We start from the raw sequence: 6373 nt of genomic DNA on the forward strand, positions 1-6373 counted from the left end.
ACAGACTGAATTAACGTGACTTGCTTAATTAGCCTGTAAAATATTCATTCCTCACTTTGCATTAGGAAATCAGTAGCTAAATGAGGCAAACAATGTTTCATGCTACTTCTAGTCTCCCCGTCTTATCTCTGAAAATATTACTGAGTACACAGAATAATAGAATTGTAGGTTGGAAAAGACCTTTTAGATCATGAAGTCCAGCCATCAACCTCAGATCACCACCATGCTCACCATTAAACCAAGTTCTCAAGTGGCATATTCGTACAGCTGCTGAATGCCTTCAGGGACAGCAATCCCTGCCCACTTCTCGGGGTATTCTGGTCTAATGCTTTACAACCCTTTATGTGAAATAGTTTCCCCTGATATCCCATCTAAACCACCCCTTGAGGCCATTTCCTCTTATCCTCTGTCACTGGTTATGTGGGAGAAGAGAACAACCTACACCTCATCATAGTCTCCTCTCAGGAATTTTAGAGGGTAATGAGATCTCCCCTCAGCCTCCTCTTCTCCACGCTAACGCCCCATATATATATGTACACCATGCTTTATACTTCTCTCAGGTATATATTCATGCAGGGCTAGGAAACAAAATGGCTATTTCTGCTGGCTGACCTGGGCTTTCAAGGTGACAAGTGGGTATTTAGCAGTTCCTCTTTCTGTGCATTCTTGCTCACCTGCATAAAATTTTTTCTCCTCTTTCAACAGATACTGAGAAAGATGCAAGAAATGGATGAGATGGTGCCAAATGTTTTGAACTGAAGTATCATTATACAAACTTCACTAGGATGCAAACAGTATAGAAACAAAACTACAGAACATACACCGATACATCCACACACCTTATGTGACATTGAAGAATTTCCGCTTCTCAACCAAAACTTAACTGGATTTAAAGAATCTAAATTGGCATTACTTGTATTGCTATTGAAATATGTGAAACTGGTGCTTCATGTAGAGATATTTTAATTTTTGATAATCTAACTCATTCATAAAAACATGGGACCATTCTTAGCTCCTTCAAATTTGGAGTTTATGTGATGACGGACTTCAGTGGGAATATTACTGGTGAATGAGTTGAACATATTTTAAAAGGTAGGAAAAAATGTACTCAGAATGAATTAAATAAAACTCAAGAGAAAGTACTAATGTCAGCTATCTCAGAAAATACCATAATGAAGAACAGATTAAGAGTATTGATACAGTACCATTAAAATTCCTTGCTAGGACACATTGATATGAAAGAGAGAAGTATGTTCAGTTTTCAAGGAATATTAACATATAGCAGAGAAATACATATATATTATATATATCACCTATACCCCTGCAAGAAAAGTTATGTTTACATTTTTAATACATTAGAAGTTTTTCCATTTTCTTAAATGAAAAACAGATGGGGTTTTGAAATACACCTTTCATCTGTGAAAATTAATTAAAAAGCTTACCCACCTTTATATGTTCAAGAAATTTTTCAAGGTGGACTTTTAAAAAACTTCTGCAAACTTAATGTGGATAAAAAGTACCTGCTAAGAAATGGGCTCTTGGAGATGATGAGAGTCCCTGATATGGTCATCTGTGAAAAACATCCAACTTGAACAGGTTAACCATCAAAATAATACAGGCAACTAACTCAGGTGGCAACACAAACAGAAGTAGGTCAGAATCTCTTACAAAGTATTTTTAGTGTGAAGAAAACCTACTACCTGCTTCCCCCTTAAGTACTGTAGTTGACTTTAAAATTTGTATCTCAGTATTCAAAATAACAAAGTTGAAAATATACTATATAGAGAGGAAGAGCAAAAGTCAGTGTATTTAAGATCTTACTTTAGGCTGTTCAGGAACCAAAGGCAACATTGATAAGGGGAAAAACTTCCAGCCCAAATTAATGTTTTTGCTGAACTGCTTAACTGGTGCTGGGTATACTACTCCTCCTCCCACCCCCAGATGATTTTGCTGTTGCAGTGCACCCTGCTGTAAGCTACAGTAGCTGTGATTTTTGTTTTAAACTGTGAAATGACATATCACAAGGGGATCTGGCATTTTTTTTTTTCAGAAGATATCTGATCATGTAAAATGAAGAATCTAATTTTGGAACAATAGTACCTAGAAATATTGATTGGTATTCATTAAATTTCATGAGCAGTTCAAAACCTAATGAAATATTGGAAGCTCAATAAATAAATAAATAAATAAGGGAAAAAAAAAAGTGCTATCCAATATAGGTAAAAATGTAGAATCTGAGGAGTATGGAGAGGTTTTATTATCACTATTGAGAATACTTCAGGCAGTATTTGGTAATATTTTATGCTTTAGAACCCCCTGGATTTAATTTGGAAGTTTGACAAATTACCATAATATCCTTCAAGGATCAGCTGTTCTTTAGTATATTAAGTTTATTTCCACCTTAATCATAACTTGGTTACAAATTTGCACAATTAGAACTTAAAAAGAACCTGAGATACAGCAACCTAGTGATTACTATCCACCAGCAGGAGAGGGTGTGGAATAATATAATTTGTACCAGCTGGTCCCTTTCTGTTTGCTGTGAGATCCATTTTAACAGTCTGTAACCAGTACGGGCAATGAACCGAAGCAAAATTTGGAAGCTTGATTTATGAGAAAACCGTTTGTTACATATGTCTGCAAAAATGAGGGCCTGTTTAAAGTCTAGGCTTCTGAAATCTCAGCCCAAAGAGTTTTTAAGAGGTGTTAAGGTATGCAAGCGCATTCACCTTTCTATAGACTGAGGTCAAAATTGGGGTCAAAGTCCTGACAGCAGCTTGGGCAATGGACACCAAAGCTACTGAAAGGAAGCCAGGTTGTGGGCACAGGTTGCTTCCTGGGAAGAAGTGGTATGCTTGTACCTCATTGTGCCTGATGCTGAATGTGGGATATAAGAGCACTGACTGGAGACGGAGCAGCCGCAGGAAGGGGGGGTACCCCTCACTCATGACACACTCACCTGCTCACACGTCTGTGCCCAAACTACTTGCAGAACTCCACTGAAGTCAGCAAGGAGCCAGAGGGCCTTGAGCATCTGTGTAGATGGAAAAAGTGGGAATAGCCTCATTTGGAAAGGTGTTGAATGCTGTAACTTTGAATATTGGGGATATTGGAGCTACGAAAATGTAGCTTTTTTTTCCGTAGCAAAATATTGTATTTGTTTTGAAATGTGTGTTAAGCAACATGACACTGATGTACAATAGCACAACAATTGCCTAAGACATGAACAGAAAAACAAGGGATTTTAGGATTAAAAAAAATTAAGGAATGTGACTTTAACCCTGTCTAACTATGGTAAATCACAACGCAGTAGAAGAGTTTATTACATAGCATGTGTAGAAGTAGTTCTAAATAGGGGAGTGCCAACCAATATTTTCGGTATCTTGGCTCTGCAGTTTGACACCTTACTTTTTGCATACTGGAATATGTTTTTGGGATTATGTGCATTTTTGTTTGAAAACGTTTTTAAAAACTGTTTTGGTAAAAGCTTTTATTTTTACAGCAAATTATATTTGGATTCCATTTTACCAGACATCAGGGTTATTCCCTTATCTTTGAAAAACATATTGACATTGGTCTCAGTGGGAGCAAAACCATATTTAAATTTTGTGACATTTCTACTATGAATTTGCTGTCTTGCAGTCTCAAATTTCTTCTGAAAAGCCAGGATGCATAAATATGTGTGAAACAATAACCTCCCACATTTCAAATCCTTACTTAAGAATTGCACATAAAGAACATAATGTATGTCAGGCTCATTAGAAGAAAGGGTTTGTTTTATATTTTTTTTTAATCCTGAAATACATTTGATATTTGCATATTTCTAGACAAAAGAGTAACAAAAAATGACAGACTGGTCACCAATGGAACCAAAATATTGTGCAGATGATGTTTTTGTGTTAAGAAAAGTCTACTTCTTTTTTTCTCTGCTCCATAACAAATGCACATATCAAATGTACCTTTCTATTGTCATTCATGTATTGTTTGCAGTGTGCTCATTCAAAACCAGCAGGGTGGTTTTCATAAATGAGACATTGAAAGGTGGTTTATCCTGTGTCTCACATTTATGCCAAAAAGGCATTTTCATTTTATCCAAATCTTAAAAGGTGCTGAAAGATTTTAACTTGAATTAAAACCAAAGAGTATGTAATTGGGAGGTTTTTATTATGCAACTAAATGCTACAGATACAGTGAAATGCCACTTGTTTTTGCAACTTTCTTGAAGAATTTTCATTATTTCCTTCATTTTCTTGAAAGAGTCTTAATTTCAGTAACTTTGCATCTTTATCTGAAGAGCTCTAATTTATAATATTCAGGCACTAGCTTTGTATTCTTCATTGCACTTTCATATTCTTGTGTTACATGCCCGTATTATGGTTGCAAGTTTATGTGAAAATGACTTGAATAAAATGTTTCAAGCGTTCTACTTGTCAAAGTATTATACTTACTGCACAGGCCAGATCCATCTCTCAATGAGACGGCCTCAGTTAAAGTTGCTATGTCTACATGCAAAATGAAGAAAATTCTGTCTTGTTGATGTGGTCTCAGAAAAAAATGTCACAAGAAGGTAGAAACAAGAAATAAAAATTTTCAAGGCATCATAAATTACCCCTCCTACTACACAAAGGATTAACATATCAAGGCTTAACAGGAGGCATATGGTTCATCTGGACACACAATTTCCTTACCATATCATTCTTCGTAAAACCAGGAACTTAAAAAGCACTTTCAGAATTTCTGCTCCAGAAACTATGCTTTCACAGACAGAACATTTGAGCAGTACATGGTAGGAAGTCTATGCACTCTAGAAAATTGACTAACAGATTAAACATGCAGTTCAAACTCTAAACACTATCCTGTTACTACATCCTCCAAGTACAAGCCAGTGTCCTGCTGCCTCTTCAATCTGTATGCTAAACTGAGGAAACAGTCTGAGTTGAGAAGCATCTATTGTCCCTTCACCGAGGGACTACTAGAGAAGAGCATGGTTAAAAAGCTTGGAGACTTGTTTTAATAAGAAGTCATCAAACACTTAAATATCAACTAACTGTCACTCTTGGCTTCATGTAAATGGAGACAAAACCAATGTAATATCTTTTAAAATTAATACAATAAATGTAGAATTATTTCAGATATAAGCAACTTTGTGTTATGTTTCTCTATTTAAAAAGTATTTCCTATCCTACTACTTATTAGAGCTAAGAGCATTAAGCATGCTATTCCTGGAACACAGAACCTGGAGTGGATAAGAATCTGTGCAAATACAACAATGCAGTAAAAACCACATATGATAATTGCATAAACTATATTCATAGCTATTGAAAATAAAGCATCTCCCAGTTCGCAAGTACCTTCTACCCCCATTCTGCTATCTCATTTTTACATTAGATCTCCTGCCCAGTATCACAAAATTATCTACCACCTGTCTACATTCACAAAGCAGCTCAACACTTTCACTCAAGAAAGTACTGTTGTGACTGAATTTTCATTCAAGCCCTGTTTTTTCTGATCTAATAATTCCGTAGAAACTGATTAAAGAGATATTTATGCCTGTTTGAAGTCCACAGAACAGTCCCATCAATAACACACACATTTGCTATTAAAAAAAACCCCAATCACATTTAAACTAGTGATGACGGACTTAAAAGATACTGAAAAATCTGAGATTGTTTTGCTGGTAAGCTTGAAGTGAAAAAACTGTGCACCTGAAGCATCCTAGTAGCATCTGACAGTGCGGTATGTGCCTGGCTAAAGACATTTCTTCCATGGTATGGTGCTGAACTGAAAAGCATGGTTCTCAACATTTTAAAATCTAATAATCACAGAAAGAACTAACTTCCCATGTCATTATAAAAATAAATTGCTAGTACTTTGTGTGTGTCTAAACAGTGCTACAGATATGAATTAAATTAAAATTATATATGCTGAACACATTGTGTTGTTATAATGAAGAGAAAATGTTCTGAACTTTATCAACAACCTCCAGGCAAGCTCACTGGTTTATCAGTTCACAAATAAATTGCCTAGTTACACGTAAAAGATATTATCAAGTCTTCACCATCACTACTCATTTGTATAATGTATCAAGGCTGTGATCCAGGCGAGTCACTAAGCACCAGCAGAAAGTAGCAGTAAGCCACTAAAATATGAAGTAATGCCATTATCCTAATCTCTCTTCTCTCATTCACGTTCAGTGTTATCTTTTTTCCTTTCTTTAAACTAAGAGCTCAGAAGTATTTTTTAAGGGAAAAGAAAGAAAGAAAGAAAGAAAGAAAGATAGAAAGAAAGAAAGAAAGAAAGAGAGAGAGAGAGAGAGAAAGAAAGAAGAAAGAAAGAAAGAAAGAAGAAAGAAGAAAGAAAGCAAGAAAGAAGA

This window comes from Hirundo rustica, chromosome Z (genome assembly GCF_015227805.2).
Source record: "Hirundo rustica isolate bHirRus1 chromosome Z, bHirRus1.pri.v3, whole genome shotgun sequence".
In the NCBI taxonomy this organism is placed as follows: Eukaryota; Metazoa; Chordata; class Aves; order Passeriformes; family Hirundinidae; genus Hirundo; species Hirundo rustica.